Genomic DNA, 12631 nt, shown 5'->3' with positions numbered 1-12631 from the left:
TACCCTGATCTGTAGATGACTAGTGTGCAAGATAATTAATATGCAAGTATCAATATATAATAACTCTCCAGGTAAAGTTAGGAAAGATGAGTCAAAACACTGCTTGGGTTTTAGCCAGTAGACCCCATTCTTTCCAACAACAGTTTTACAAATGGTGCTATGGCAACCCTCTCCTCTCCTGGCCAAGGTCCCAGGCCACTTTGAGAGTAGCCAAAAATGCTCAAAGAAAGCATGAATGAAAGGATAACTTAACTCGATTTACAAATACCTGCCATTACTTCAAAATATTTCGCTTTTTCTTTCCTTAAATGAACCAGAAAGGAATTCAGAAATCCTAGCATAAATAAACTTGTGACGAATTTAGACAGGTCAGAGGGTACATACTTGCATATGACCAGGAATGGGTACACCAGAGGGGTGGGGCCCAATGGAAACACAGATCAGAAATCTTGAGCAGCGTCTTCTTGTGGAGATAGATATTTGATCTCTTCGGCAATATAGGAAGCATATAAATCCTGACCTAAAAATGAGCAAGCAGCCTCTTCACCCATAGGCCAGAGAGGTTTAATACAAACCAGGAGAACTCCAGTCTGTTCTCTGAGACATACACTTTAGCAAATGATATCCATGCTGTAGAACATTTTTTGTTCTTGCGTATTTTTGTTTATTCAGTATGGTATTCATGCAGAGTATTGAAAGTCACTACTTTTAATTATAGTTTTCTACATATATTTATGATGTTATAAGAGTGGCTCATGGTTTTTCTTGGTGGTGGTGGTGGTGGTTGTTCAAGAAATAGAAAGGTATAAAGAATTGAAAGGGAAAGACCACCCCTTTCCCCCAAATTCTAAATGGGTAGGGGTGTATCTTGTGAACCTGTTTGCATACACAGCCTGATGTTGAGACTGCCTCAGTTTCTCAGACGCTAAAAGAGAAGGTCCGACTGATGGTGACTTCTCCAGGCCCTTCAAGTCTAAACTCCCATTAATCTTAGGGCAGATCCAGGGACAGACCCACGTGCGCTTGCATTCATAAGGTTTTATTCAAAGAGAATTTTGAGGAAAATTTAGGCTTTACATATATCCTTCTATTTTGTCTTCCTCCTGTTTGTCCTCTTGCCTTACTTTTCAACACACATTTGTCAGGCAGCTTCAATGTTGCCGATGGCACATTGTCCGAGGATAAAGATGTAAAGGTTAGTAAGGTATCTTCATAGAGCCTACCACACTACCAGGAAAGACAGGCCAAACAAACAAAAAACCCACAGTAATTATATAAAGTAACTTCTACGGTTCAGAGAAGCTGAAAATTGGGAAGGCAATCCATCTCTGCTACAGAGGTATCCACAATTATGAGAATAACTTTGAGGGCATCACATCCATCAGGGCAAGTGATAACAGAACACGCAGGGAAGTAAATCAGTTCTGCCAGAAAGAACATTATTGAGGGTTTACAGGACATATAACTGGACATTAATAGAAGATTAAAAATTTAATGGGTTGGTTTTCCTTAAACCTTGAATAAAATTACTCCAAATTAATGTGATTTATTATTGAAAATCATCTATCAGCTTATTAAAGTATGATTTTTACTCCATTAGAAAGATGATAAAATAATAACAGGAATAACTAAGACTCATTAAGCTCTAGCTGTATATTGAGCCCTGTGCTCAGAGCTGTAAGTGTGGGAAGAAGGAGGTGGTCAAAGCCCCGCAGCCAGGCGACCATGCACTAGCACTGCGTACATGGAGCCCTAACTAGATTACTAATAAAAAAAAACTCAGCTGTATTACATCTGAGAAGTTGTCTATTATGTTTCTCACTTCAAGATTCACAGTATAAGGTCAATTGCTTATTCTCAGTAAATCAGTAAAAGGGTACTGTTGGGTACTTTTTATGGCCTCACCAAAATATGTCCAAATTGAGGAATGAATGCTAAACACTCTTTAAAGCTGGTCTGTCACACTCATGGGCAAAATTTGTTTTTAAAACATCAAAGAAAATACTTTGTGCCAACCATTAACTCCTGGCTTCTCCATCCTCATCCCCCCCTCAAATGTCACCCCTCAAGCACCAAACAACTATGACAGCAATTAGTTGAATAATTATTATAGTTTCCAAAATAAGGCACATTAGAATTTGACAATAGCAACACCAAGTTGCATTCAAATAGGTTTCTAAATTAATCAGGAAGAATAAAAATAATTAAACTGAAGATTTTCAGGAACCCACCCCAATTTATGTCACGTAAGTTTGTTTATTCACTTTTTGAGAGAGATTAACATTCATAAGCAGTTAGCACCCTTGACTTATGTTTAAATGCCATTTTCTAAAGTTCAATTTTAATATTCTCCTGTTAATTTTAAAATAATTAAATAGATTTTAAAAATAAAACTACCAAGTGTGGTGAGGTTTTACACCCATCTGAAATCGAAGCACAACATCCATTCATTATGAATCTACCTGTTCCGCACCCTGGGGAAGCAGCATTAGCCGAGTGTGTGCATGCCATCTTGCCTAATCACAAAATTGCACTTCAGAGACAACCACTCACTGCAGGAAAACAAAGTGAATGCTGTAATTCTATTTCTCTTAAGTCTTAGAATCAAAATGGACAGATAAGAATAGGAATATTAAAGTGTCTAGAGATTCCAAGAGAGGAACAATGTGTTATCTGTCAGCCTGTTACAATCAGTCGACCTAAATTAAAACCATATAACAGAGCTACACACTGAACACAATGGGCCCCATATGCCGGTATTTGTGCTTCTCTGATTTGCTCTATTCACAGTCTATTACGCTCCAGTGTGCAGGAGAGGAGAAAATGACATGCTTTCCTTAGTCACTGAGTACTTGAAATAGGTAATTGAGCCAAAAACTCTAAGATAATCAGTAGTTCTTTTAAGGTTCATTATAAATTGTTGCACAAAATGGAATAAAGTGTGTGGTTAGCAGTACAGACCAAATGAGGCTTCCAAAGAAAAATAAATAACTTCTGGAGGTCAAATTATTTGCATAATAAAATAAAATAATGTCAGATCTTTCAAGATTTTCAGTAATTTTTTTTCTTACTGGTAATTTTGGCAATTTGGGAGAAGCGTTAACTCTTTCTACATCAACAAGTTGGGACAGATGTAATAAAAAGAAAAGCTTAACCCATTGTAAGTATCACCTCATTCAATTTTTCACAAGCAGCCTATCAAGTAGATGTTATTATCCCCATTTTACAGATGTGAAAACAGTCTCGGAAATTAAGGGGCCACAGGACCTTGGTCCAGACAGTCCTGACACCTGCCCCACACAGACCTTCTCAGCTGCTCTGACCATTGAAACACTATGGATAATAAACTGCATCTTTACTTTATAAAACAGTTGGAAAGATTTAAAGGAAACACTGCAATTAAATATAACACACCATCATTGTAAGATGTACCTATACCTCGGAGATGCCAAAAATACTGGGGAGAAAAGAGTCTATAAAATAATCTATAGAATGATCTTTACTCAGTTCATGATAAAAAATCCCTTTAATATACTTTCTGCATAGATTCCATTTTTTGAAGTTCTCCCCCACTCAAACAAATTGGAGTTGGTAACAATAACTAGTTTTTAGATTTTTTCAAACATCAATGATAATGCGTAACTACAGGCCAACCGGAGCTTGAATGCACATGATAACCAGTGTTATCACATTCAGTGTGTCCGTCTGGCCAAGAACAAAACACTGGGACATTTTCAAAAGCTCTGTGCAATTGTTGGGACCAATTTGGTGTTTCCTTAGCCTTTGGAATATTGAGAATAGCTTCTGGATACCAGGCCCCCAACATAAACATATATATTCATCTGTTTTAAGGTGCCTGGATAAGAAACATTCTAACCATCTCCTCAACTCCACATCGGTATCCTATCATTCATCCATACATACACGTAATAGAGATACATAAATCATCCTCTGTTCCTTGAGTGATTAGTAGAATAATCACTATTCACAATCACTTCATTGCATTTGTGAGTGCCTCAAATTATTAAACAGTTTTTTATGAGTCCCAAATACTCATCTGTAACTTCTGGTGGTCACAGTTCTAAAAGCTTTTAAGTATTTAAAATTAAGACATTTTCACATCTTTCTTAAATCAGCTCATGTAGACCAAGCAGTTCTAATAACTTAAAGCATTATAGTTGATGTACATTATGTTTTATTAATATATCTAGAACCTACTAGGTAATACAGTGTTATGTCAGAAATAGAAAAATGAATAATATCTATTGTTAAGGGTTCAAAGTCAAAATGAGAATGACAGACCCATTAATAATTAACACAAAGTGCAAGGATGGAAACGTCAAAGAAAAGCGGGGGGCGGAGACTGCCTGGGTCTGTCAGGGAACCCTTCATCAGAGGGATACACTGAACGGACTCTTGAAGGATGAGAACATTTTTAAAAGCAGAGAATGAAATAAAAAAAGAGAGGGAACATTTTTCTAAGGTCTAATTTTATTTAATTATAGATAATTTATAGGATTATCTAGATATTTCTTGGTAATTATAATTATCGGGGGGCTCTTGACACTTCATCATCTTTTGTGCACTATTAGGACAGTCTGCAAGAGGGCCCTTGGGGCCGTCACTGGAGACACGACAGCAGACCACTTCCATGCTGTTGTGGCCCAGACGTGTGGCATCGCTTGCAGCACTGAGCCTGCACCCCTCACACGCCTGCGCCATGAGGCTCGCCACTGCTTTCTGCTGCTCCATTGACCCTGGTCTCTCCAAACCCCTCTGTACCAGCTGATTCCTTCATGCAATTATTGTTCCAATTAAACACACATTTTCATTTTTTGTTATACCTGAAGACATCCAGAGTTAGGAAGACCCCACAGCTCTCTCCAGCAACAAGAACTTTCAACAAATTCTTATTGAGATATTTATGATAGCATCTTCTAGGTGGCTGAAGGAAAATAAAAAGGGAATTTCTATTTTTAGCTCACATCTGGCCAGAAAAATGTTAGTGAGGTGCAAATGATGGGAACTTGGAAATCTGTGAATATATCATCCCAGAGATTATAGCAGCCAAGAGAAAAATAAAATAAATTGTCTTTAGATATGCTGATTAGGCAGTTCAGAAAATTCTGGGAAAATATTTTATAAGTACATGGCCAGAGACTCCAAGAGGAGAAAGATCTCACAAGCCAGACTGATAGCACAGTAACAAGTTACCCTAATTAGGAAGAAAAGGAGTTCATATCCAGAGAAACTGATAGAACTGCCCAGAAAACTGTCTGCTAAGCTCCCGTGGAAAAAGAGAATGTATCAACTACATTACCAGTAGCACAGGGGCAAAGTGTAGGCAAAGAGTGGCTCAGCCAGTGAGAACCATACCAAGAAGGCTAAAGAAGGAAAAAAAATGAAGGTTGTGAAATAAGCCAATCAAATATCATATGATCTTATTTACATGTGGAATCTAATGACCAAAATACACTGAGGAACAAACTAGAAACAGAGGCATGGACACATGGAACAGAAAGACAGCTGTCAGAGGGGAGGGAGAAGGGTGGAGGGAATGGATAAGAGGAGGTGAGGGGATTAACCAAAGAACATAAATTCGTAACTCATAAACATGGACAACAGTGTAGTGATGGCCAGAGGGAAGAGGGATGGGGGATGAACAGAGGCTGGTAAAGGGGGAGAAAATGGGGACATCAGTATTAGTGTCAAAAATAAAAATAAAGAAAGAAGAAATAAACAAAAAAGCTGAAACCGAACAAAAGGCCTTTTACCTGTGTTATATGTGGAAAGAATGAAATAGAGATTGGTCCGAACCATGGAGAAATATAGTTTAATGCTCCCAGACAAAATAGAAAAAGCTGAACTATTCAACTGTAATTTTTTTCTGTTTTTAGAAGTGGACTATAAAAAAGAAGAAGAAGAACAAATATATTCAAGAAGGAAGTGAAATCTAGGATGATTGAAGAAAGATTATCTAAGGACTTTAAATAAACTATTTTCAATAAACCCAAATGAATTATAAGTGAAGGCTCAAGAATTTTACTTAGAAAAATCTACTGCAATATTCTAAAAATCATATAATCATATTGGGTTTAATAAAAATATTCTAAAGACCTTTCGTAGAAAAAATAGGAAAGATCTTGCTAAGAAAGGAAAAATTTTAAAGATGGGTAATGAAGAAATTCAGCCCTGGTTGCTATCAAAATTTTCTATAAAACTGTATTTTAAAATATGTGTTAGTTGTGTAAGACACAAGAGAGATCAATAGGAAAGAATTGATACCATAGAAATCTACTGTTAGGAATTTAAGTGATAGAAGAGATATCAAAATTAATTTACCAGGGAACATTATTTAACAAATGATTACCAATTAGTAGTAATTAGCTACTTGGGGTAAAATACAATTTATAAGCTTATAAAATATATACATATATTATAGCTAAGAGTAAAAAGTTAAAATATAAAACCAAACCACAGAAAAACTAGAAGGATACAGAAGTGAATGCTTATCAAATCTCTGGAGGAAAAATGACTTCAGAAAGTAAGAGGAGTTCATGAACCTTCAAAGTGATGGAAGAAATCCAACGGGGAAGATTCATTGGCGTGATCAGAGGGCAGGCACTATTAGATGGCTTGTCAGGGTCATATGTCTCTTTTACTTTGCACTGTTGTAACAGGATATTTACGACAATTACATATGGGAGGTCACAGAACGCTAATTCAGTTTAGTAATTCCAGTATTTAGAATATAATTACTAACACTAAAGGGCAGATCTCTACTATGAAAATTAAGAAAAGTTCACATGTATTCATTCCTGTTCAGAAAGAAACAGATCCTTCTTTTTCTTCTCTTTTTAACTAGAGGGACAGCCGCAGGTTTGATGACAGAGCTAAAATCCTGCTCACTAAGACCTTTAGCATCTGTTCCAGAACCCAGAGAGTTACAATAAAGACTTGGGTGGGAAGCCTTCTGTAGTAGGCCCGCCCCACATGGTGTAAATTGTCCTCTTCTCTGTTCTTGTAGGCTCCTGGGCACACTTGTATTATGAAACGCATCACTCTATACTGTTACCCTCTACTCCTTTATCCGTTCACGCTTGACATTACAGATTGCTAGAGAATAAAGATAATACTTTCTCTGAGTATATATGCACATATTAAGTGATTAATGTCCCTGGTTAAATAAATAAACCTTTAAAACACATTGCTTCTCTAAGATTCTACATTTTATTAAGTCCTAATAATCTGTAAATGTAATATTTCAAATTCAAAAGTGAAGCAAAGCAAACTTTATTCAGTACAAACAGCTCAACTGTGATATACAGCACAGCTGTGAAAACAGCTGGGCAGTTAGGCAGCCCTGGGCTGGTGGTCCTGGGCAAGGCCCCTCTGTGGCTAAACAGCTCTGCTTTGCTCTGCGTAGGTATGTTCTCATCTTCCCCACTCCTCAAGCTCCACTCAGCTCCTGTGCTGGTTTGATCTGTGCTATTCTGGCTAAACATCTTTGGGGCCACATCTTTGGTGTTTCACTTCCAGCCACAGAAATGATGTCTTCTGTCTTCAGTGGAAAGGGAAAGTGGCTCCTCAGCCAGATGAGAGCTGGAAGTCCCTGCTCCTGGTTTCCTGATACGTCCATCCTCAAGCAAATAATGACTCCAAATCCTGGTTATCTGGTCCAAAAGGCACTGCCCTAATTGGCCAGAATGGAGCCAGCCACTCTCATTGGTCAGTGAAGATGCTTGTAAGGATATAGCTGTGCCCGCTCTAATTGGACAGGAAAGCCTCAGTCCTCCTGGTTGAAATACAATTTCAAGAACTCCTTTATAAAGGTTGGCTCAGGTGGCAGGAACACAGTGCAGGCAGGCGCTTGGCATGGGAGGCAGGCAGCTTAACACGGGCTTCTCCCTGAAGTGTAGTTTGCTGTGAGAGGCCCTTGTTAAGAAATGGATCTGAGGCTCTGTTTCTAAAATTTGGACCCAGTTAAGCCACTGAGAGCCCTTCTTAGTAGGTATCTTCTTTCTTAGGCTCCACAATCCCATTTGAAGAAGTGTCCAGCAATGCTTTTCAGAAATGTCCTTGCTAGTACATTTACTGTCCTTACTACTCTAAAGGCTGTGTGTGTAGGCAGTTATGAAAAGCATGGACACGGTGTTGGAGCATACCTGGGTTCTAGTCCTGGTCATAGCAAATGGGTGACGCTGGGAAAGCTACTTCACCTGTCTGAACCTCAGACTCTCTCTAGTAAACTGGCTCAATGAAGCTCACCTACTTGGGATGAGAGAAGAACACAAAGTAGTTAGCACAGTCCTTGTCATACTGGTGGTAATTATCACAAAAATTTCTCAGCATAATGAGGAATAGTATGTAATAAAAAAATCTGAGTTTGAACTCCAGTTATTTATCATTATTTTTATTTTTGGCATTATCAATATTAATATAAGGAATTACTGCTTTTAAGTCTATTATCCAGGCACAGCACTTATACAAACTAAAGGCATTAAAAACTAATATTATTTGTTCTTGTGCTACCTCATAAAGAATGTCTTTCCACTCTAGAGGAAATTGCTTTTCTATCCACTGTTCTGCTTAACACTAATTAAACGGAGCTAAGTCCACAGGACTGTGTATAGTTCCTTCTCTAAAATGAATCAATTAACAGCTAGGAACTGCCGTGGGGAAAGAAGGGTCACCATATCCTGATGTGACTGAATGACAAATGCCACAGCTGGAAAGAGATTAGAGAGCATCTCAGGTCAAGAAAGGACATAAATGGTTGCCCCATGTGTCCAACATAGAGGGAAAAGAAAGTTAAGTAAAAATGTCATGGAGTCAACTTCTAGCTAATGAGTGCAGGCTCTGCAGGCATCCTGAACAGGGGGAAGAAAGGTCAATTCTGTTTCTTAGAAAGCTCCATTACATACAGGAGACTTTATACCTTTAAAAGGATAATGACCTCATTTACATGAGGAACACCAGCATACAAATTGCCCTTTAGACTACTTACAAAAGACTGGTGGACAAAGACTAAGTACAGTTTTATACTCAACTGTTCTAATAGGCAGCAGGGTTGCTGGAGACAAATAGCATCACTGTTGTCAAACACATCTGCACACTTTGAGACACCAGGTCAAGGTCCTATATGCTCTGCTTTAAGTTTCTTTAAATCTCCCTGTACTTTTCATAAAAACAGATGCTTACTTTTGATTCATAAACAACAAAACCCTGGAAAGCTGTGAAACTGGCTGGGTATTCCTACTCCAGAAAAAGCAACTGTTCGATGACAGCAGAATTCACTTCAGTGCCTGCTAACTGGGCACCTGCTGTGTGCAGGAATTGTTCTGGCTGCTGCTCTGGGGCACTGAGGGAAGGGAACTTGCTGCTGAGGGACTCCCTGGTTTCTTTTGAAGAATCAGGCTGACTAATCCATTAGTCCACTCTGGTTTACTAGAATAAAAGAGCTTTATTTATTGAAAATTTGAGTTTATGTCTTTAATCAAGTTTATTGATGTATAACTTACATAAAGTAGAATCTATCCTTTTTGTGCAGTTTCAACAACTGTGTAACCACCGGTGCTGTGACTGGGATAAGAAACAAGCTTATCAACCCTGCCCAGATTCCCATGCCTCTTTGTAGACACCTCCTTCTTCACCCTTGTCCCCCCACCACTGATTTACTTTCTGCCCCTTTGTCAGCATGCCACACAAATGGAGCCTTTTGACTCTAGATTCTTTCAGCACAAGGCAATTGAATTTCATCCACATTGTATGAGCATCTGCAGTTTGTTCCTTTTGACTGCTGAGTCGTATTCCATTAGGCTGACATGCCACAGGCTGCTTGTCAATTCACCACGAGAATCCTTTCAAGCGGCCATCAGTCTATCCATTCACCAGGGCACTGGAGCCAAGGGTGATGCTGGGATGAGGGAGGGAGAGGTCTAGGGTCCAGAGCCCCCGGCTCCAGCGGTGTGAGGTACGGTGGAAAGAAATGCTTATCTGTGACCTGTACAGGTCATTCACAAAATGGGATCTTTATTCTTGAAAAGAACTTCCTTTTATAACACCAGACAACAGATGAATTTTAGAGTGAGATAAGGTGGCTTAGGAATCTCTTTGTGCTTCACTTCCTTCATCTTTGAAACAAGGAATATAATTATTAACTAAAAGAGCAGTTTCATAATCATTCCATCGAGAAAACATTTAAAAATCATACTTGGCACTACATTGCAGTAGGGCACGAAACTGGTAAACATTTTTTCAAATATGCATATGTACATGTATAATAATCTTAGGTTTCTGCACCATTTGCAAAATTTAACTCAGATCATGGATGTAAATATAAAACTTAAGCTATAAAACTTCTAGAAGAAAATCTCAAAGAAAATGTTTATCATCTTGGTTTATGCAGAAATTTTCTATAGATACAACACCAAAAATATAAGTCATTTTAAAAATTGATAGACTTTATCAAAATTAAAAACATCTGATCTTTTAAAGACCTGTTAAAAAATCAAGAGAAAGGCTACAAACTAGGATAAAACATTTGCAAAACACATTTTTGGTAAAGGATGTGTATCTGAAATATAGTAAAGCTTCTCAACATTAAGAAAAGAACCAACTGAAAAATAAGCACAAGGTCTGAAAAGACAGCTGACCAAAGAAACTACACGGATGCCAAAAAAGCACACGACACCTGGTTCACTGCGGGTCCAGTGGGATTTCAGAAACTAGTTTGGAACCATTGCCACCACGTACAATACTCTTTCAATCACAAGGTCATTCTGGGTCCTAAATACTGACCGTTCAAATGAAGGCATTTTGGGACATAACTCACTCATATGCAGGGCTATCTGTATTTGTTTTAGGATCTCGTATCACATTCCATCTTGATAACTGAAATCACAAACTTTGGTCCTATTTCAGGGAATATTTTGGAAGATCAAGTAGATAAGTCATCATTACCAAACAATTTGTAGAAAATACCACAAGTAATTAGAGATTGTGATTTTTGATCTAAAATCAACTATTATTGGACAGCCTTTAATTAATTTTGTGCAAAAACATTTGTTTTTGATTATCAAAATCATCTGTATATGTATAAGCAAATTATTATTTCCGCTTTGCTCATTTACTCATTTAATATACATTTAATTCTCACATACCACAATTATATGCCTAATTTTAGCATTTATTCTAATTTCATCCCCTTTTTAAATCACAAATTACAATGTCATTATAAAAAGCAACAAGGGGCTAATTTTACCGTTATATACATTCTGAACAAATTACCTAGTGATTTCACAACAATATAGGATAAATAATATAAGAAATGTTTAAATGGGATAGAGATAAATTTTTATATAAATTTGATGTTTCCTACTATAATTTGTTTAGGTAAGTGATTCGCACACAGTAGAAATGTCTTCTCTGAGATAATTTCAGCATTGAACTTTTAGAAGTGCCTGTTGAACCTCTGATAGTAGCTCCTTTCCTAATCAGGAAGAATATTCCCTGTAATTGAGTATTATTCCATGTGATGGCAGAGTTCACTTTGTGCTCAGCAAGGATTTTGTTCTTTAACAGAGTGTAATGGGTCAGGGGTGCCAGTTCTGGAGCAAGAGTGCCTGGGTTAAAACCCAGCTTCACTACTTACTAAGTGTCAAGGACTGGCAATGTTTATAACTCTGTAGGTCTTACCATATCGTAAGAGGAGGTAACATGAGTTACCACATCACAAGATGAGTGATATATATATATATATATACATATATACATATAAATATACACACATATATATACATGAATGATAGTAATTGCCTCACTGCTTAAGTATTAAACATGTATAAACATTTAGATGAGTGCCTGATATATAATTACCTTGTCATAATGAATATTTGCTAATGTCTAAGATATTTCTTATGCTTCTTTATTCTCATTTTAAAGCCTTTGACACACAATGATATTTGCAATAAGCTTGCCCAATCTAGCTTATTTGGTCCGTATTTATTTTTATAGTTTATTTGTTTTAAATTTATGTGCAAATATTATAGCAGTGGCAGGAATAGTGTGGCTTCACTTTTTGTTTAGCTTGCAGAGAATGCTGTTTCTAAACTGAAAGTCTACCCCAGCTAACTCTCCTAATCACCATTTGCAAATCATCAGCAAAAAAATACTAAACGAACATACTGGATCTTAACTCTGTTTTTGTTCTTTTTATTTGTCTTTGTTTTATTTTGCTTCATTTTTATTCTGCAGAAAGAAGCATACTGCCTGTTATTTCAGGTAGTCGGTAAGTATATGTTGAATGAATCCCTTATCTCTAATATTCATAAAAGAACATTCATTCATTCAACAAGTATTTGTTGTCACTGAGATAAATATTTAGTTAGCAGTTACTTTATTTGCCAGGTAAGACATCAAACATTGGTATGGTGATGATCACCATTATTATTATTTTATGTGACTTTCATTCATTCAACTTAAAAATTTTTTTTTATTTCATTTACTTATTTTTACTGATTTGAGAGAGAGAGGAAGGGGGGAAGAGGGAGAGGGAGGCATCAATCTGTTGCTCCACCCATTCAAGCATTCACTGGGTGATTCCTGTATGCGCCCTGACTGGCCATCAACC

The 12631-nt window shown here is 37.3% G+C and overlaps 1 protein-coding gene across 2 annotated transcripts in view; it reads right to left on the bottom strand.

Annotated features, from left to right (window-relative positions):
• Positions 1 to 12631, bottom strand: part of PRKD1 (protein kinase D1) — a 313565-nt gene that overhangs the window by 78376 nt on the left and 222558 nt on the right. The gene's annotated exons all lie outside the window — the stretch shown is intronic.

The sequence above is a fragment of the Desmodus rotundus genome, chromosome 7 (genome assembly GCF_022682495.2).
Source record: "Desmodus rotundus isolate HL8 chromosome 7, HLdesRot8A.1, whole genome shotgun sequence".
NCBI lineage: Eukaryota > Metazoa > Chordata > Mammalia > Chiroptera > Phyllostomidae > Desmodus > Desmodus rotundus.
The sequence above is the reverse complement of the archived record's forward strand: the minus strand, read 5'-3'. Positions and strand labels throughout refer to the sequence as shown.